The sequence below is a fragment of the Diceros bicornis genome, chromosome 8, assembly GCF_020826845.1.
Source record: "Diceros bicornis minor isolate mBicDic1 chromosome 8, mDicBic1.mat.cur, whole genome shotgun sequence".
Classification (NCBI taxonomy): Eukaryota; Metazoa; Chordata; class Mammalia; order Perissodactyla; family Rhinocerotidae; genus Diceros; species Diceros bicornis.
In genome coordinates, this window is record NC_080747.1 from 4447018 (window position 1) to 4468789 (window position 21772).

The 21772-nt window shown below is 56.5% G+C and overlaps 1 protein-coding gene across 1 annotated transcript in view; it reads right to left on the minus strand.

Annotated features, from left to right (window-relative positions):
• Positions 1 to 21772, minus strand: part of SORCS2 (sortilin related VPS10 domain containing receptor 2) — a 516528-nt gene that overhangs the window by 260756 nt on the left and 234000 nt on the right.

Here is a 21772-nt window from a genome sequence, read left to right on the forward strand (position 1 = left end):
CCGTTCTCACTCTTATGGGAAGGTCCCAGGCGAGAAGTATCTCTGTCAGGGAGCCTCTGGGGCTGCCCTGCTGAGGATGTGACCACAGCACTCTGATGGCAGGCTGCAGTATGGGAACTCAAGGAGAAACCAAGATTCCTTGGGGCCTGCCCTGGAGGGCGCTGCTGCTGGCAGGGTGCCTGGGGCCTCATGTTCCTGGAGGGGCAGGAGCTCTAAGTCAGCCTGGCTTGGGGATGGAGTGGGCAGCCCTCACGGTGGCCCTGCCTCTCTTGACCCTGGGAAGACACAGTCCTTCTTGAGCCTTGTGAGGGTCCAGTAGGGACTGTGAACCAGCATCCCTCATGAGCTGCAGAGCTCAGGACAATCCTTAGGCTCAGAGCACTGCATCCCTCAGCATGGGGACCCCAAGATGCCACTGCCCAGCTCGCACAGGGCCAGCCTAGGATTCTGCTCGCTGGCGGGTGGGGCACTCGCACCCCACCAAGCTGCTCAGACCTTCCTCCCCCAAACTCACTGAGCACCCAGGCAGGGGATTCGCAGGGCTGGCAGGTCACACCCGACACGGTGGAGGAGCGCCGGGCACCACATTGGCACCCCACAACATCATGTCCACTCTCAATGGCCCAGATCCTCCCACTGGATTCTACAGGGAAGGCCCCGAGTGGTGGCACTGACACAGATGGAGGACGTGGCCTCTTCTCCAATTGCTCTGCCAACACTCCATCTCTCGCTTGCCCCCCTCCATCTCTACCAACTGGGAGCAGAGGCCACCTGCTCGGGTACTTCTCCCCAAGTGGACAGCCACTGGCTAGTGCCCTTGATGTGACCAGGTTGGCATCATACAAGACCCAAGCCCCCTAAGCCCAACCAGGCCACCTCCCTGAGCACCCCAGCCCTGCTCTGCCCACTCTACTACCCCAGAGGGCGACAGGAGAGCAGCTGGCCCTGGGGAGGCTCGTCTAGAGGTGGGACACTTGAGGCTATGCTAGGGATTCTGAGACTGGAGGGAGCAGCGAGCCGGACGCTCCAGGATGGGGCAGAACAGCTGCCCTGGGGAACTCAGAGCACAGAGAAGCGACTGCCTTGTTCCCAGGGGCCAGGTGTCACTGCACGGTCATCGTGAGCTCGGAGCTTAGGCGGGCCCGGATCTGAACCCTGTGTGTCCGAGTCCAACACCCACATTGCCTGCACTGCACCTCTCAAGGTGTGACTTTGGAGGGTGTCCACTTCCAAAACAGGAGCGTGCTGCCTAACAGTGGGAGCAACATCAGGGAAGCTTCCGGGGCTTTGCCGCGTGCCCTAGAACCTCCCAGACTTCTGCTGACCCCACTGTACACCCCTACTAACCCCCGACTTGGACCCTGCATTCCACCAGGCCCGAGCCAGGTCCTCCCACTGGCAGGCCGTTCTGTCCACCTCCAGGCCTTTGCACACACGGGTCCCTCAGCCAGTTATGCCCCTCCTTCCTGGTCCCAAAGGCTCACTTCTGCTCATCCTTTAGGGTTTCGAGGAAGCATCACCTCCACCAAGAAGCCTCCCCTGACTCCAGGCAAGGCCCACTACTCCCCTCACGGTGCCTGGGCACCCCCTGCCCAGCCTTGAGCCCTGGACTCCACCGCACAGGACAGTGGGCTCCTCGCAGGCCAGCACCTTGTCTGTGGCATCTGAGTCCCCAGCATCATGCAGCCTGGACCTTGGAGGAAGGACGCTCAGGTCACATTTGATGAATGAATAAACAAAAATTAAATCAAGCCACATCAGTCTCACTTATGCAAAGGTTTTTTTGGGGGGAGACAGGGGAGGGACACTATGCAGCCTTTTTGATAAAACGAGATAGAATTGTATGCAATTGTACTGATCAGATAATATGACCTCACTGTTAGAAAAAAACAATATACACACATGTATGTCAATGTTAATATATGCAGAATAATGTATGGAGGGGTATGTTCTGAGCAATTAGCAGTGGAAATCAGGGAAGAGAGGTAAGTGAGAGAGACTGTGACATTTCATCTTATACACCTACACAATTCTGCATTGTTACATTTTAAAAAATGACAGTTAAATATCACTTTTTTAGTGAGATATACTTGACACATAACATTATATTAGTTTCAGGTATACAACATAATGATTTGATATTTGCATATATTGCAAAATGATCACCACAATAAGTCTAGTTAACATCTGTCACCTCACATAGTTGCAAAATTTTTTTCTTGTGATGAGAACTTTTAAGATCTACTCTCTTAGCAACTTTCAGATATACAATACAGTAGTATTAACTGTAGTCACCATGCTGTACACGACATCCCAGGACTTAAGTATTTTACAACTGGACGTTTATAGCTTTTGATGACCTCTTTCACCCATTTTGCCTACCCTCCACCCCCCCCCTCTGGGAACCACCAGTCTGTTCTTTGTATCTATGAGCTCTGTCTTCTGTGCTTTTTTTTAGATTCCACATATAAGCAAGGTCACATGGTATTTGTCTTTGTCTGACCTACCTCACTTAGCATAATGCCCTCAAGGTCCACCCACGCTGTTGCAAACGGCAGGATGTGCTTCTTTTTTATGGCTGAGTAATATTCCATGGTATAGATATACAACATCTTCTTTATCCATCATCCACCAGTGGACACTTAGGTTGTTTCCACGTCTTGTCTATTGTAATAATGCTGCAGTGAGCATGGGATGCATACATCTTTTTGAATTAGTGTTTTCATTTCCTTCAGAAAAACATGCAGAAGTGGAATTGCTGGATCATATAGGAGTTCTATTTTTAATTTTCTGAAGAACCTCCACACTGTTTTCCATAGTGGTTGCACCAATTTACACTCCCACCAACAGTGCATGAAGGACGGTTTCCTTTTCTCCACATCCTCACCAACACTTGTTATTTCTTTTCTTTTTGATAATAGCCATTCTGACAGGTGGGAGGTGATATTTCATTGTGGTTTTGGTTTGCATTTCCCTGATGATGAGTGATGTTGAGCATCTTTTCATTTACCCGTTGGCCACCTATATACCTTCTTTGGAAAAACGTCTATTCAAATCCTCTGCTCATTTTTTAATCGGATTATTTGTTTTTTTGTTATTGAGTTGTATGAGTTCTTTATATATTTTGGATATTAACCCCTTATCAGATATATGATTTACAAACATTTTCTCCCATTCAGTATGTTGCCTTTTCATTTTGTTGATGGTTTCCATTGCAGTGCAGAAACTTTTTAATTTGATGTAGCCCCACTTGCTGATTTTTGCTTTTGTTGCCTATGCTTTTGGTGTCAAATCCAAAAAATCATTGCCAAGACCAATGCCAAGGAGCTCACTGCCTATGTTTCCTTCAAGCAGTTTTCTGGTTTCAGGTCTTACATTCATGTCTTTAATCCATTTTGAGTTAAATTTGTGTGTGGAGTAAGATAGGGGTCCAGTTTCCTTCTTTTGCAGGTGCCTGTCGGTTTTCCCAACACCATTTATTGAAGAGACTGTCCTTTCTCCATTGTCTGTTCTTTGCTATGAAAGGTTTCTAACAACTTTTAAACAGCAGGACCCTTTGTCCAGAATAAAGTCTTACCCAGAAGCACTTGCTTCAGAAATGAAACAAATGGAAGTGAGCTGCTTAGCCCCGGGGAAGGGGACAAAAGGGACACCGGGGGGACCAGGAATTCAGCCTGGCTTCCCCACATCTCCCTCATCTTAGGGGCCCCCAAAGGCTCAGGGGAGCACAGCTGGAAAACTGCAATGTTAACATGTAAGACTGGATCGACATCCGACACCCAGCACCACTGCCGTGCAGCCCTCCCTTGCCCAGCAGCCTTCAATGTCTCCTCAGTACCCACAGTACAGGGTCCTCCCCTGCCGTCCACAGGCCCCACCTCCGACCTCAAACTTCCCTCCAACCCTGCCGCCCTCAGCTCACACACCCGGCCCCGAGCAATGCTTTTGTGGGACCCCTGCCTTCACGCAGGCTGGGCTCGAGTCTCTCTTCCTTGAAAGCTCCCTTGAATTTTTCTCAGATGTACTGTCCAGCCACGAGGCGAGCAGGGTGTTCACTCTCCCAGGTCAATGGGCAGGTGTGTTTGGGTGCTCCCCTCACCAAGACACCCCAGCACCTGCAGGCAGATATCCCTGCCCGCCACCTCTCGGGGCAGGTGGGGGGCGCCCTGCCCTGAGCTCAGGCCCCCCTGCAGCCCAGCTGACCTCTGCAGAGGCCCGGCCTGCAGCCCAAATGTATCACTTCAAAACTACACACCAGGACTGTCCAGTTCCCTTTCTTCCTGGCCTCTCCCCAGAGGCCAAAAAAGCCGAGCAAGTTGGGCGGAGACACAGCAGGAAAACGCATTTGGCGCAGTCCCTGCATGAGCCAGGCCCCCCCGAGGCCCACATCTGTCAGCTTGCCGCGTCCACATCCACCAGGGCACGCGGCTCCCGGGCTGAAAGCCGTCGCCCTTCCCCACCTGTGGCCAGGCCGGCACCTCCAGGCCCTGCTCCTGTCCTGTCTGGAATAAAGTCGCCCGGGACCGAAGCCCAACAGCGCCGAGATGTGAGGCTGGAATCCAGGCCGGACAAACGGATGCTCGGGAAGAGAATATCCTCCAGGAGGGGCTGGGGGGTGGGAAAATCTCCCTGCGGACCCACTCTGTGTTACATTTGACGAGCACCTACCGTGAACCAGGCCCGAGGAAGGGGACACAGAGGAGCAGGGATGGACAGAAAGGTCGGCGCCCGCACGGCATGAAGGGCATCACTCCCCAGGCTCGACCCTTCACATCGACCTCCTCTTACTCACCCCCCACGACCCGGGGGGGGTGCCCCCCTTCCAGGGGCCAACATGGAGCCAGAGCAGCCAAGGGGCTTGCCAAGCTCAAGACTGACAATCGCCAGGGCGGACCGGGGAGTGAAGTCTGCGGACCCCCAGCCCAGCGCTCACCACTCACCACTCACCACGGTGAGATGGCGCCCAGAAAGGTCAGTGCCACAGGGCACACGGCTTCCGCTGAGCAAACGCTTCCCATCCGGCAGACTCACGTTCTGGAAGTCTTCCAGTCACATGAGCGAAAATCCGTGCCTTTGCGCCTAGAACCCCTTCCTGTTTTTCCCTTAGTCTCCCAGGTGGAGAGGGAGCTGGTGCTCACGGAAACCACATTCTCGGGGGGGAAATGCTCCCCGTTCCCCCAGCTCCTGGCCCTGCCATGGAGCACTCTCTCCTGTCCTCAGATGGAGCCCCCCCCCCAGCACACACACACACACACACAGCCTATGGGTGGGAAACGGCGTGGAAAAAAACACACATAAAGGAAGGTGTGCGACTTGCCCAGAATACAAAACAGAGACCAACTCTTGGGTGCATCTGCGATTCCCCAGCAGAAAGGGTGCGGCTCGTTTGCATAACTTCATTCACTCATCCATTCATTCATTCACCTCACAAATATCAGTGAGCTCCTGTCATGGGCTGAACTGTGTCCCCCACCCCTGAAATCCATGTATGTACGTCCTGACCCCAGCACCTCAGAATGTACCTGTAATAGAGACGAGGTCTTTCAAGAGGTGATGCAGGTAAAATGAGGTCAGTAGGGTGGACTTTGATCCAACCTGACTGGTGTCCTTGTAAGAAGAGGAGATTAGGACACAGACACAGAGGGACAACCACGTGAGGACACAGGGAGAGGATGGCTATCTATACTCCAAGGAGAGAGGCCTCAGGAGAAACCAACCCTGCTGTCGACCTTAATTCCCAAACTCAGAAACCAAGGGGTGGAAGGAGTGACAGGCTTTATGATGGAGGGGAGGGGAGGAGGGCAAGGGGCTGCGCAGGGGCACCTGGGCTCTAACCTGGCATCACTGTCCATGCTGGGGAGGAGGAGAGGGGCAGGTTCCTGAGGGTTGAGCAGACTGCCAGAGCTGGGGGGGCCTGCAGGCGGCTCCTTCCACCCAGCTCCTCCAAGGCCAGGATGGGAGGCCCAGAGAGGCTGAGTCTCCTGTGGGAGGTCACACAGCATTTGGTGGCAGGTCCTTCCCACTGCTGCCTGGGTGAGCCTCTTCTCTCCAAAGAAAGGAAGGAGAGACCCCCCAGAGGCCCCCACACCATCCATGCTGCTTTGGTATCTCTATGACCTGGGACTTTCCCCTCCCTGAGGCCCCACCCCAACCCCCACCTGCAGGCTGGAATGTTCTCAGCCCTGTGGGGGAGAACAGGTCTGCTAGTGACACAGCCTGGTTAACCTCCTGCCCTTCAGTCCTTGTTCTCTGCTGCCGGCTCCTTGGGGGAGCAAAAGGAGGCAGCACATGCCAGTCTGAGGGAGGCAGGAGTGGGGCGAAGGGGAAACGCAGACCCAACGGCCCGTCCGCCACCGACGCCACCGACGCCACCTACGCGTCAGCAGGATGGAGGGCCGTAACCTCCCACCCAGGATGGCTCTGGGCAGCAACTGTCGGGGGCGGGGTCCTTTTAGACACTGTGAGCCTCTGTGCCGACCAGGAGATGGAGCATCTCCTTCTGCTGTCTCTCGAGAGGATGAGCCTCCTGGGAAAACGCCCTGTATGTCCCAGTTCCTAGACTAAGACCACAGGACGAACTGGTTTAGCCAAACAAAAGATCAAAACTGGCTGGTCCGGCTGACTTGACTCTGGCCCCAGGAGAGGAGGTGTGCGAGCCAAGCCTCCCCGTGTGTGGAGGAGCGTGGTGGGCTGTGCCCGGACAGGCCAGGCTCGGCCTCCCACAGACGCCCTGCAAGAGGGCTCATCATCCTCACTGATGGAAGAGGAGAGTGAGGGCCAGCATGACAAAGGGCCTCCATTAAAGCCATCTGGCTGCTCAGAGCAGAGGGGGAAGGAGCTGGGGGCATCAGCCCCCACCGTTTACCGAGAGGCAGATAACCCCTGGTCAGGAGGAAGTCCAGACCCGCCACTTCCTAGCTATCTGCGGGCCTTTGGGAAAGTCACTTAACTTCCCTGGGCCACTTCCTAGCTATCTGCAGGCCTTTGGGAAAGTCACTTAACTTCCCTGGGCCTCAGTTTCCTCTCCTGTGAAAGGGGGTAATAGTCTTACTGCGGCATAGGGCTGCTGCGGGGATACACAGGTCAGGAGCCCCAGCCCCAGTGAACGCACAGAAGAATCCGCGGCTTGTCTTCGCCAGGTTCTGTGCTGGGCTTCTTACCAAGTCTAGTCTGTTCTATTTTATTTTCCCAGCCATGACTTTTTCAGAAGCTCAGAGGGGTTAGTGTTCTCCTGAGGCCACACAGCATGGGAAGGGCGGAGGGAAGAGACAGACAGACGAAGAGTGAGCTGGACAAGCCTCCTGGGAGCTGAGGCTTCCCCGCGCCCGGCACTGGGCCAGCACACAGGAGTGCCCTGCGGACACTTGTCAAAGGTCGGGTGGGTGGAACCTGGAAACCACCTCCCTACCCCCAATGGGGAAACCGAGGCCAGTGCGGGCACTGGCCTGGATCAGCTGGTGTATGGCAGGGCCTCCCAGCAGCCAGGCCCAGCTGCCTCTTCTGCCGAAGAGCTGGGTCTGGGCCCCAGGTCACTTCATTCATTCACTCACTCATTCCCCCACTCATTCTGCGGCTGATGAACACCCCCCACGTGCCGGGCCCCCTCCAGGTGCTGGACACAGGACAAGAGAGCCCTGGGTGCCTGGGACACACATGTCACGGATCATTAAGCAAAGAACTTACAGCTGTGGGGAGTGCTACGCAGTGGGGTGAGGGGCCTCTGGATTGCACAATTGGTTGAGGGGTGCTGGGGGGACCCTAACCTGGTGTGGGAGACCTCAGTGTGCAGGGCTGGTTAACCAGGCTGCTCCTAAGCCAGCATGAAGAGGACGAGGTCTCAGCCAAAGGCTCGTTCCCGAAGCCCGACCACGACTGGGAACCGCAGGGTCCTGGGAAAGGGAGCGGGGGGCTGAGGCTGCTCCCCCGCCCCAGCAGCGGTGGAGATGGTTCCTGTGGTGTCTCTAATTCCTCCCCTCAGCCAGGGGGTAGCACCCACCAGCATGACCCTGGGGAGCCCAGTATCACCAGGTGGACCTCATGACTCAGAGAAGGCCCTCCCACCAAATCCCCCAGACACAGATGGGGAAACTGAGGCCCAGGAGGGGCAGACAGGCCTGAGGTCACACCTAGTCTGCAGAACGGGAGCCAGAGCCCAGATCTCGTGGGCCCACAGGCCCCGCCCACATCTATCTCGGGACCCTCCATCACGGGAGAAGCCCTTACTGTGAACTGGAAAATGTGGCTGCCCCAAGCGTCTCGTGGGCTTGGGTTGTTTGAGGAATAAGGAGAAAAGCAAGTGGTATTTGTTTAACAATTTCAAGGATCAAGAATTTCCAGATGTTTCCTCAGTTCCCGCCCTTCCCTGCCTGGCCCCAGTTGCCTTTCTCATGAACTTCCCTCTGAGGCAGATGGCCGGCTCCCACAGGGAACCTGGGTGTGGGGAATGTCTGGCTGGTGAAGCTCCTCGGGGAGGAGGCCATTGGATTCCTGGAAAACCGGAGTGATCTTCCAGGCCAAAGACAGAAGACAACACAGAATCCGTCTCTGAGAGGCTTGACCTGCAGGGCCAGCTGAGGAAGGGGACGGGGAGGAGGAGGACGTGGGCGAGGCTGCAGAGGGTCCAGCAGGGAGCCAGCCCGTCCCCGTGACTACTAAAGGCTTAGTGAATAGATGGATGAATCAACGAATCAATGAACGAACAAATGACAGCGTCCCGCATTTACTGAACCCTGTGCCACAGGCATCTCCTGAGCAAAACTCGGGGTGACAGCAGCCCTGTCAAGTGGGAATTATCACCCCATCTTATAGGCAGGAGACAGAGGCACAACGCCACGTAGTAACTTGCCCCAGTTCACCCAAAGTGGGGGGCAAAGCAAGGACTTGAACCCTGGTCAGTCTGCGTGAATTCTACAGTGTGCTACTGCGAAGGTGCCCAGGGAGCGGGGAGGGAAGGAAGGAGAGAAGGAAGGAGGTGGGGGGAGGGAAGAAGGCAAGGAGAAAAGAAGGAAGTAGAGAGGGAAGCAAAGACGGAGGGGGGGGGAGGCTAAAACCTTCCTCTGCAATACTTGAATTTGAAATCCAGTCTTCCTCTCCACCTGGCTGGCACAGGGCTCTGGAGCACACCTTGGCCACACCTAGCGACTCAGGAGATGCTCCGTGTGCCAACAGCCGCTCCGCATCCAGAGGGCCGCGCCTGAGACACTCTCTGGCTCGTGCGCGTGCACCAGGAGTTCTGCACACGGATGTTGGCTGTGGGTCCAGCCATAATAACAAAAAAATGGGGGAGGAAAACACGTAGTGTCCCTCGGAAGGAATCGGGATAAACTGTGGGTCATCCATACAGCGGAATCCCACCTATCACAGGGATCCATTTCACAAACACAACATTGAGTGCAGAAGAGCAAGCTGCAAACAGAGATGTCCAGCACAGAAACGTTCATGTAGATGTAAGGCGCACAACACAATGACATCCATTGTTTATGGACACAGACAGATGCGGCAAAACCATGAAAACATGGATGGGAATGGACTACATCACTGTGTGTGGAGGTCACGTCACGGGAGGAGGGGGGAGGGAGGAAATGCCTCTGCCATATCTGTAATGTTTCACTTCTTTCAAAAATCTGAAACACACATGCAAAATGTTAACATCTGCCTAATATCCACAGATGTATAGGGGTCAGTTACACTGTTTCCCCTATCTTGAACTGTTTCATAACTGCAACTTTTTACCCTAGGACTCATCTCTGGCGGGCAGCAGCATCCTCCTGGCAGGCGGCGGGAGCCGGGGTCCTTGTCCTGAGCCAATCCCACCCCTGCTGCAGAGCCTGGAGGGCCCCAGATGCTCGCTCTAATCGCCATGTTTTGAAGCCCATGTTCCCAATACATGAGTTGATTTATTTGTGAATTGTGGATCTATCTCTCCATGGAAAACAGCACATTTTCCAGGTTGGGATTAACAAATAGAAGTAACAGGATCTAAGATGATGGCTGTACACACGCTGGCCTAGCTTGAGGGAAGTGGTTTGACCTCTCTGAGCCTCAGTTTCCCCATCTGTGAAATGGCTGAGAATGGATCCTGCAACTCTGCCTCATATAGTCGTCCTGGAGAAGGAGTGGTCGGATTTAAAGGGTGAGCAGGTAGCACAGGGTCCTGCTTGTGGTAGGTGACCAATAAAAGAGGGGACAACCCACCATGTGGTCGGTCCCACGAGCCAGAGCCCCAGTAACATCAGGCCCCGGGAACAAGCACTGTCCGGCCCAGCAGCCCCCAGCTTGACACCTCCGTCCAGGCAACCGAGCTGATTCAGAGACCCCCACCCTAGTCTCCCAAAACAAAAGGAAACCTCCTCCTGCGGCACTGGAGGACACAAAGGCTGCCAGCCCCAGAGCACATCCCCAGCCCCCTCCCCCACTCCGCCCTCTGACGCAGTCCTTTTCCTCAGAGCCAGCGGTGTCTTCCCCTCCGAGGACTGACAGAGGGACGGCTCGCAGATCAGGACTTCAGGACAAATGGCCAGGGTCTGTCGCTCTGCCTGCACGCACCGTGGAGCAGGGAGCCTGGTCACTGTCCAGTCCTGACAGCCAGGTTCTCAGAATATTGTCGGGGGGGGGTGGCCTGTCCCTTTACCAATGGCGGGCGGGAGTGGGGGACAAACGCTCAGGGAATTGAGCGTGGCCCCGGCAGTGACCCCTCATTACAGGCCCTGTGCTGGCTGCCTCCCCGGCCCGGCCTCGCGTTCCCATGCCCCTCAGGGTCTCCTTGGCCTCACAAACAAAACACTTGCTCTCCGTGCCTTGTCTTGGGGTCTCCTGGGGAACCCAACCCACGATGCTGTGCCCTGAGTGGGTGCATACGGAGAAAGCCATGTAGAGAGGCCGATTCTGGGGGCAATCGGGAGCTGCTGGGGAGGGGCAGGGACAGCGGCTGGCGGCCCTTCAGGCAGAGGGGAACGGTACCTCGCCTCCCCTCTAAGGAGGGCTCTCCCGGCCGTGCACTGGTGAGCAGGACTGTGTCCCTAGTCAGGTTCAATCCCCCAGCCGAGCCAAGCCTGCCTGCCCAGCCCTGCCACAGCAAGGCCCTCCTGTGCTCAAGCAGAGCCCATGGCTCCCCAGTGCCCTTCAGGTCCTTCTGGATGGTGGAAGGAGAACATGATCTGGATCGGGAAGGTTAGGGCCCACGCCTGGGAGCATTCAGCCTCGGTTTCCTCATTGGCAAAACCAGGACACCATGATCCCTGCTCCCCTGGGCTGCCATGGGGACCCAACGAACCCAGTGTGTGGAGAGACAGGAGGAGGGTAATGATCCCCAGGGAACCAAAGCCACAGGGCGTGGGGACTCAGAGGGCGCTGACTGTCCAAACCCCGGCCCCGGCTGTCACCAGCTCTGTGACCACCCGGGGTGCACATTGAACTGGGACAGGCACAGCACCCCCCGGGGGCCATGGTGAGGAGTACATGGGGCACACCTGGGCAGTCTCACACGGCACCTGGCACAGGTGGACCCTCCACACGCCTGTGGGCAGGACGGTGGGTTAGCACCGGCTGTGGGGTGAGAGGTGGAGCTGAAACGGGGGGCCTCGGTCATGAGGACGACGCTGTGGTCCTGGCCAGAGGAGAATCAAGATGCTGCCAGACATTGGGTCCCTCCGCACCCCCAGGGGGACAAACCCCACGGAGCCGCAGCTGCCCGCTCCTCTGAGAGGGGCCGGCCAGGTCTGCCAAACCTTGCCGCGATGGGCAAGCTGGGCAAGGGCCCAGCGCCCCGGACTGAGCATTGCGGCCCCACAGGGGGCTCGGGCCCTGGCCCCCAGGACGAGGCCACTGGCAGCTAACGCAAATTGTCAGTGCACCTGCTGCTGGGGGAGGGGGAGGGAGGACCCAGGAACAGCTGACAGAAACTGCTGTAAAGGACACAGAGGACGAGCTCCAAGGCAGCGAGAGTGTCCCCTCCGGGCAGCGGGACTGAGTTTCCTGTTCCTCTGGTTCTCCAGAGTTTCCACAGTTGTTCGTAACACAGAGATCTTGTTAGAACAAAGGCACTCTCATTCCAGCCCACAGCGGCAGACTGCGTGCTGGCACGGGGCCCTCCCCGTTCTGGGCCTCTGAGTCCCCCCAGGTCTGTGAAAAACCGCAGTCCCCGCTGACACTTGTCTAGCACTTGACAGTTTACACAGCACTTCGGTGGAGACAATGTGTCCATCAGGGAGTGGGAGATGACGTCCGCAACGCCAGCCCGTAGGGAACACGAGGCGGCCGCGTGGGTGAGGGCACCAGGGCGCAGGTTCCCAGGTCAGCTGAGCCAGCTCAAGTCCTGACTCTGAACTCCCCTAAGCCTCAGTGTCCCCATCTGTAAAGTGGGGACAATGGGCACCCGACTGAGGGCTCACCACGTGCCAGGGCCTTATCTCAGTCCTCAGTGGGCACCAGCGGGGCCTCCCTTCTAGATGAGGTGAGGAACGGGGGCAGAGGTCAGCTTGCCCAGCTCGGGACACCAGGACAAGATCTGCTTGTGGTGGTCAGGTGGTCCAGCCTCACCAATCCTGGCGGTCTCCTCACAGGGAGTTATAAGGACAATGCTCAACGTTATGCAGATGATCCCACAAGCTCCTTGTGAGGGTGGGGCCCTTCTAGGACCCTCCATTACAACTGAGAAATATGCATGTCAGTAAAGGCAAATGGCTTCGCCCAGCTCCTTCCCGAAGGAGGGCGAGCCCTGGCAGCACCTCAGCTCAGCAGCATGAGGAGGTGGCCCGACCACGGAGACAGCCCAGCTGAATGAAGGTCAGGGAAACCTCAGCCTGCAATTAGCTGCCACAGCTCAGGTTGTGCCTCAGTTTCCCCAATCCTCTCGACGTGGCATCTAGAGTGGCTTGGTGGCTTCTCCAGGAAGGACACGGGCCCTGATGTCCACATCCTGGGTCTGCCCCACAACACTGCATGTGCAACGGCCCACATGGTCCTGTCATAATTGGTGCTAACACCAGGGCACAGCCACTGGGTGCCGGGCACAGGGGTCAAAGGAGCCAGGCTCCCTCCTCACAGGCCCCTCCCAGGACCCCGGATCCCAGCCCTCGGCGGGCGAGGCAGACGCCACCTCACGATGCTCCGTGCCGTGCTGCAGGGCAGAGGAGGGACTCGGGGTCTCCCAGGTGCAGGGAAGGCCCAGTGAGCCCTGAGCAGTGTCCCCGGCATTTTGAGCACATCAGAGCAGCCCTACAGCGTCCCCAGCACGCACCTCAGTACCCACAGGTGCTCAGCGATGATGACTGCGATGGGGTGAGTGTGTGCCCCAAACTCACAGAATGGGGCCCTAGCCCCCAGTGCCTCAGGATGTGGCCTTAGAAACAGGGCTGTTGCCGATGCACCTAGGTAAGATGAGGTCATCCTGGGGCAGGGTGGGCCCTAATCCAATGTGACTGTGTCCTCATAGAAAGGGGACGTTGGACACAGAGACACAGGGAGACGCCACGTGAAGATGGAGGCAGAGACTGGGGTGATGCGTCTACAAGCCAAGGAACTCCAAAGATGCCAGCAGCCCCAGAAGCCAGGGGAGAGGCTGGAACAGACTCTCCCGCACAGCCCCAGAAGGAACCAGCCCTGCCGACACCGTGCTCCCAGACTTCAGCCTCCAGAGCTGTGAGAGGATAAATGTCTGTTAAGTCGCCCAGCCCCACAGGCTCTCACCCCAGTCACCTCCATCCTGAGGTCACCATTTGCCCTCCCCTACCCCACTCCCCTCCTCCTGGGAGGAGGACCGGCCATTATTATGCAAGTCTGGGCTTCCCCTCATCCCCTCATCCCCCACCCCCTCCCTCTCTCTCACAGCCCCCATCCATGACCTTGTTCCTCAGTGCCCCTCTTCCATCCTCCGCACCACGCCCTGGACCAGACACCTGCCTTCACCTGGATGTCACAACCACAGCCCAGCAGATGTGCCTGCCCCCTCTCCCTCCTCCTGACTGGCTTCCCAGTTGCTCGGGTCGAACATTTGGTGTGTCCCTGACTCCTCTATCACATTCCACATTCAAACCAGCAGCACATCCTGTTGGCTCTAACTTCAAACAGATGTGGAATCCACGGCCAGCCTCTCAGGCCCCCGTTGCCTCTCACCTGGATCCCTGCAGTGGTCTCTAACTCTTCCTGACCAGCTCTCTCTGCTCCCACCCTGGCCTCCTTGCCCTCCCTGCGCCCAGCTGCCTCAGGACCTTTGCACAGGCTGAGTGGGAAGCACACTTCCCCCAGACACCCACCTGGCTCTCATCTACACCTTCTCCAAGTTTTCACTCAAATATTGCTGAATCACTGAGGTCTTCTGCAACTACCCCCACTGCTGACCCCTGACCTGTGTAATTTCTTTCCCTCTCACTCATCACCTTTTTCCATTTTACAACACCTGCTTATTTGTTATATTTGTTGTTTAATCTCTGCTTCCTCCCACTAGTTCCAGGAGCATGGAGCTCTGTCTGTTTCATTAACTCAAATATCCCCAGAATCAAGCATGGCACTCTCCACAGAGTAGGTGCTCAATAAGTAACTGCTGAATACATGCATGAAGGTAAAGCAGAATAAACAAGGCATGGGCCACCTGCTCTCAGGTCTCCTTATTTTTCCTCTCCTACAGAGCAAGGAGAACTCTGACCGTGTCACCAGCCTCCTCCCTTCACCCACGGGGATGAGACAACCTACTTTACCTGCAGGTGAGGCCCTGCCAACTCTCACAGGTGCTTTCCACAGGGAACCCCCGGGGTGGGGGGCAGCGGGGTGGGGCGTGTTATCTTAAGATGGTCCTGGAGCTGCAGCCAGGCCCAGGGAGGCGGGCATGCCCAACAGTGCTGGGAGGAACCCCGGACCCAGGAGGAGGGCGGCACAGGACCATCCCGAGCTGCTGGGCACATGGGAGACACCCAAGCAATGCCGGCGTTCTGAGACCCTGACTTGAAGGTGTCCGGGCTCTGGAGGTGTGTGTCTAAGGCCCTGGCCCCAGAGTCCCAAAGACCTGTGTCTCAACTCCTAAGATTCTCTAGTCCCCAGTCTTTGTGCCCCAGCCTGGGGTTCCGCACCTTCGCAGTCTCAAGACAGGGCTGCTCAGTGCCAGGAGCTGGGGGCCCTCTGGCGGAAGAGTCAGTGCCGCCCCAGGCTTTCGGGTTGTGGCGACTGAGGAACTAGGGTCAGCCTGTCAAAGCCCCCACCTCCCAGGCCTGTGTGTCCTGGAACTGAGCTCCAATCCTAGGAGACCTGCCCTGTGCTAACAAGAGCTTTACAAGCAGTGTCCCGTGTCACAGGTGCCCCCAAACCGCAGATGCGCCCACGCAGGGGGCCTTTCCGCCTCCAGGCTGCCCAGGGCAAGGCTGGATCCAAACCAGAGCCCATGTTTAAGGTCAAGGTCAGTGCCCAGACCCCATCAGTTGTGGGTGGAATGGACTGTGCTCCCTAAAAGGTAAGTCACAGTCCTGACGCCTGGTACCTGTGAACACAATCTTGTTTTAGAAATGGGGGTCTTTGCAGACGTAACTAGTTAAGATGAGGTCATACTGCGTTAGGGTGGGCCCTATATCCAATGACTAACGTCCTTATAAGAAGACACGGAGACACAGATACACGAGAGAAGATCCTGTGATCACAGAGGCAGAGGTTGGAGCGATGCAGCCGCAAGCCAAGTAATGCCTGGAGCTCCCAGGAGCAGAAGAGACAAGGCAGGACCCTCCCCTAGAGCCTCCGGAGGGAGCTCGGCCCTGCCCACGCCGTGATCTCAGACTCTGGCCTCCAGACTGGGAGAGAGTAAATGTCTGTGTGTGAAGCCTCAGTGTGTTCTAATCTGTCACGGCACCCCCAGGACATGGATACACCCCCATTTGTCACTCAGTGAGTACCAGCCGCAGCTGCTAAAGCCAGGCGCCACCACCGGCTGGGGCATCGTGTCTCTCCTCTGTCGTCGTGAAACAAGGAGGCCGTCGGTGGAAATCAAGATCTCATGGTTGAGCTCCCAGACCGCCAGGCCCAGGTGGGGTGCCAGGTTCAGCTGGAGCAGGAGATGGTGGGGGTTCCCCAGCCAAATCACACAGGGTGCTCATCTGTGAAACGGAGGGGCCCTCTGCAGCCTCTAGCTCCCTGCAAACGCCACCCCTCCATCCCTCAGGGAGCACATGTGCCTCCGCGCCAGGGGAGGGACCGCTGAGCTGACCCCGTCCGTCCGTGGGAGGAGGGTGGACTATGCTGACCTGGGCTCAGCTCACTCGCCGGTCCGGCTTCTATCTGGGGCTTGGCGACATCCATCCCCACCAACCTCGTGCTCAGAAGATGCTCTGACGGGGCACTCCCGGCATCCCCCTCATCTCAGCCCTGCTCAGGAATCTCACCATCCCTGCTCCTGCCCCTTAACTCTGCCCGGCCACACAGGCGTCCACCCCTGTTGGCTCTGGTGTGAATCACGACCCACTCAGCTCCCTGACAGCCCTCACCTCGCCCTGGCCGCCTCCATCTGCTGCCCAGCTCTGCCAGGCCACACTCTGCACTGCCGACCCCAGGTCTGCCTGTGGGGCTCGGGTTCCGCCTTCTAGGGGCTCTCTGGTGGGCCGAGGTGCTCTCCTGGAGGAGGCCCTGACCCCAGCCTCGGGCTGCCTCTCCATGCCCCTCACCCGGGCCGCCCCCTCTCCTCGCCCCTCTCCTGGGCCCCCCCTCTCCGCACCCCTCTCCCGGGTCCCCCTTCTCCTGGCCCCCCCCCGCGCCCCTCTCCTGGCCCCCCCCCCTCACCTGGGCCGCCCCCTCTCCGCGCCCCTCTCCAGGGCCGCTGCCCTCTCTCCCAGACCTCACAAAGACGGCACTTCAGTAAATCCTACGTCCGTCCGCCTTCTCAGCAGCAGCCAGTGGCTCCTCCGAGGGGCTCAGGAGGGCCGACCCGCCTCGTGTTCGTAGGTGCTCAGGCCTCCCTGGCCTTCTTGCCACGGCACAAAGGGCAGCACGCCCCCTCAGGGCCTTTGCCCCCGGCTGCGCCTCCCTCCTGGGGTGCTTCCCCTGGGGCCCCACTTCATCCAAGTGTTGTGCTCACGTCATCTTCCCAGAGGGGCTGCACAGGCCGCCCAGCTGCGAAAGCGCCCGCCTCCCCACCCGTCTTGGCCCTCATCTATCCTTCTTTTACTCCATCGAGCTCCTGTCCCCTGGCATTAGAATGGCCACTGGGTATTCACTCGTCCGTGCTCTGTCCCCAGCCCAGAATACCCACTCCTCATCTGTCTTCTCCCCGTCGAGCCCCAGCTCACAGCAGGGGCCACAACAGTATGTGTGAAATGAGTGATGTCGTGAATCCCACCCTGGGGTCCCAACGTGGCTGGCCGGTGCAGGTGGGTCCTGGGCGGGGGACAGGGGTGTCACCCAGGTGACGATGGAAGGCAGAGGGGAAGAGAGAGGCAGCCCTGGAAGTGGGCAGGGGGAGTGTCAGGCATGACCACAGGGAAGGGATGGAAGGACCAGAAGCCAGAGCTTCTGTGGTCAGACATTCAGAACACAGACCGGCAAGTCCCGCTGGGCTGGGCTGGAGGCGGACATCTCTGTCACCCTGTGTGGGAATGAGAGCGAGCGAGTGCCACTGTGTACACAGGGGCAGCTCCTTCCCGCCCACACAGCAGGGCGGCGAGGGGCCTGATGATGAAATGGAGGCAAGAGGGCAGGCAAAGCGCTGAGAGATGGGCGGGAGGGTTGTCTATCTTTCCCTCAAAGGACATCAAAACCTTCCTGATTCCCTCTCAAAGCTGGGCCTCCTTGAAGCTAGCGGTGAGCAAGCTTGTCCCCATCTCCTATGCTTCCCCTCCCTGACCCCGGGCTCCAGATAAGGGTCCCACCCTCCAAACAGCCTCCCCCCGCCCCCTTAAACCCACTGTCGCCAGGCTTGTCTTTACTTGGGAAGAAAAAGTAAATAACTTCCAGATAAATTCTTAAACAAATGGAAGATACAAAAAATATAGCAAATGGTCCATTTGTAATTGTGGCTAGTAGGTGAATGTTTGTCATACCATTTCCAGCATTCTCTGTAGGGTTGAAATCAGAGCAATGTGGAGCAATGCTGTTGGGGTGACAGCACCTGGTGCCACCACTTTAGAAAAGTCTTTGGGGCACCGCTCAGCAGACATAGACCCCCTGCCCAGCAATCCCTCCCCTAGGTGCCCACCCGACAGGAACACAAATTCTGACCAGCGTACGTCACCCAGAATGGACAGAGCAGCGATATTCGAATAACCCCAATCTGGAAACTGTCCCATGCCAATACACAGTGGATAAACGGGTTGTGGTATGGTCGCACAATGGAACACCACCCCACAGTGAAGGCACAAGGCAGCTATGGCGACAACATCGATGGATCTCGTACGGTCGATGAAAGCAGCTGACACAGGGAGAACAAACTGCTCGAGTCCACTGATAGCAGGTTCAAAACAGGCCAAACTAATCCATGGTGAAAGAAAGTCAGAAAAGTGTTTGCTCTGGTTGAGGAGCGCCTGGGAAGGGACTCTGGGAACCTTCCGCCTCTGATGGGGTGTGGTTTACACCAGTGCGTGTGTTTGCCTGAATTTGCTGAATTGCACAGTTAAGATGTGTGCATTTTGCTCTATGTAAATTGTAACACAATAAAGAGACATGTATACAAACACGGAAGTCTAGTAACTAGGTTTTGCTTTTCACAGTGGTAGGAGTCAGCATTTCTGAAACTATTTTTGTATTTTAGGGTTCCACTAATGAGTACATATACTAGGAATAATGGGAGCCGGGCTCCTCACTTTTGGGCAGGTGAGTTATAAATATGGAAAGAGAGAAAAGTAGCATGTTCTCTAAGGTGTTGGAACTATCAGTACAAACTCAGAGTCTTACGAGGACAGAACGACGGTTGGATATGTTACGTGTACATATGTGTCTATGTGTATACACGCATTTGTTTCTATTCTGTGAACGTCTGTGTCCCTATTTCTATGTGTATACATCCTTCCTCCCTCCTTCCTCCTTCACCCCATCAGTAAGAGGTAAGGTTTCACCGCTCTGTTCACCCAGATGGCCCAGAAGTAATGACGCCACAGTAACCACGGGCACAGCTAGTGTCTGGATCTTGGTTTCTAAATACGATTTTCCTCGGCAAGAAGGCTGATCCCAGTGCTGGTTCAAGGGAAGCACAAGATGAGCCTGGAGCGAGTCTCGTGCCGGAAAGTTCAGAAATGCTCCAAGAAGGATGGGCACGTGTCAAAGAGACACAAGGTCAGCTGGAAGGGACTCCCACTGATCAGATCTGGAACAATCTAAGCATCAAAACAATTGATAGCGGTGGATTATAAGCTACTAAATAAAATAAAAGTTCACGAATTCACATTGATACAAAGGAAGGAAGGGAGAAAGGAGGGAGGGAGGAAGAGAGGGGAAGAAAAAGCTCTTTTTTACAGAAGAATGCCAACTGACAAACACAGAAGGAAGACGGGGTTATCAAATGATCAGTGGAGGCTAAAAGGAGTGGGTAAACATCTGATGAGAAGAGAATATTTACCTATTCTCCAAGTGCCTTTCTAAATAGCACTTATTAATTACAAGAGAAAGCAGTGACTTTACAGAGGAGGAAACAGGCAGATCTTCAGCAAGGGACCCTGGGCTGACCTGGTACCCGCCCTCCCGACATGGCACACTGAGAGGGACATGAGAGCACCTCGGGGTGGGGGGGTCCTGCCAAAAGTACAAACCACATCCAATCATGAGGAGACCCCAGACAGACCCAGGGTGAGGACAGTCCACAAAAGAACCGGCCTGCTCTCGGTGTCACAGAGACAGATGAGAGGGGACCAGGGCCACGCAAGTGAGCACAGCATGCCCTCCTGGGTTGGAGCTTGGCCTGGAAAGTGAAACGCAGACACAGGGCAGCGCTGGGGCCGCTGTGAAGTCCGAACACCGGCTGTGGGTTAGACCACAGTATCACATCAACACTACAGCTCTTGATGTTGGCGAGTGGGCCGTGACTATCTGAGACAGTGTGCTTGTCCTTACAAAACACACACTGAACAGGGACGTGACGTCTCCAACCTGCCCTCGACAGGTGTGGGAGAAAGTGTGTGCAAATGTGTGTGTGTGTGGACGGATGGACAGGTGAGAGGAAGTGGAGGGCGGATCACAAAGCAAATGGGCAAATGTATCTGAGTAAAGGTCAGACGGGAGCTCTTTGCACTGTTTTTACAACTGTTCCCTAACCTTGAAATTATATCAAAATAAAACATAACTCCCCAAAACAAAATATCTGTGGAGCAGCCAGAACTCCCCAAACACGGCCGAGGGCAGTGGAGACTGTACCACCACGTGGAGCACCGCCTGTTGGTACCCACTCGACACCCGCACGCCGCACCCAGAGTTCTGCTCCTCGATGAAACCCAGCAGGGACCGGGACACATGTGCATCCTGAGACGAGCACAGACACTCAGAGCAGCGTTGGCCACGCTGGCCCCGAAGTGGAAGGACTCCAGTGCCCATCGAGAGGAGAACAGATAAATGCACTGGGATGTGTGCTCCCAGCGGAACTCTGCAGAGAAATGAGAATGCCGGGCGCACGCTGCAGCATGGACGAATCTCATGGACGTAATGTGGCACCAAAGAGGCAGACACAGAGCAGCTGCAGTCGCGGCTCCCAGGCAGGGGCAGGCATGGGGTGACTGCCGGGAACCATGGATCTTCTCTCCGGATCTGGGTGCTGGCTCTGTTGCAGATCTTCACTGAGCTGAACACTTATAATTTGTGCCTTTTCCTGTATACATGACATATTTCAATAAAAAGTTAAAAATTAGAGAGTTCAAAAGAAAAGCCCCCTATATTCTCTTTTGAATACAAAAGAAATTCAGTATTTCACCAGTGGGGCACTGTGATAGGCCAAGGGATGTAAAGATGAAGAGAATGTTCCAGGCCTCTGGGAAGCGCAGCATCCGTGGAAGGAGATCAAGGCAACGACATGGGGCTGGATCGTGAGGGACGAGCAGGAGGGCCGGGGTTGCCTGGCCGGGGCCCTGGCTCAGGCCCGTTCACACCACGGGGCAGGGCCTTCGGCTTGCTCAGCCCTGTGCCCACAGTCCCTGTAGGACGAGACTGGGTGCTCCACATATCAGGAATGAACAGCAGGCAGATAAAAAGTGTCTTGAAATGAACCAACACCTGCCTGCGCCCAGCGAATCTAGATAAGGGCACCCCACGTCTCCAGCCCCATCTTCGTGACTGAGGCCCAGGAGCCAGCCAGCTGCCAGCCCTGCAGCTGACAGTCCAGGCTCACTTCGTCCCCAAGGCCGTCCCTTCCTCTGCTCCAAAGGAACCACCGTCCTTGGAAGTGGGGGTAAGAGCTGAGCAAATCCTGTGCTCCACATGCTCTCCCCAGCCCTGCACCCCAGAAAGAGGGCAGATGGAACAGCCCTATCCACATTCCTCCACCGAGGCTGCCACAAGCTCAGGCCAGGACACCCGGCCCACATAGCTGGGGGAGCAGAATGCTCCCGGCGAGCGCTCAGAGCCCCAAATCTGAGCGAGGGCACCCGAGGGGCTCACACCCAGCAAGGGGTGCAGGCGGCCCCAGAGGAGCCCCCTACCATGGGGCCCCCGACCTGCCCACCCCTGGGAGGGCCCAGCAGAGGGTGGTGAGCAGTGAGCAGCATGGAAATCAGGCCAAAGGCAGGCTGGCTCCAGAACTCTCTGTTTAACGAACAGATTCCACCTCAGGGCAACTGTGTGCACCAGCCCAGAGCTGACCCCTGCCCGAGAGCTCTTCCAGAAACTA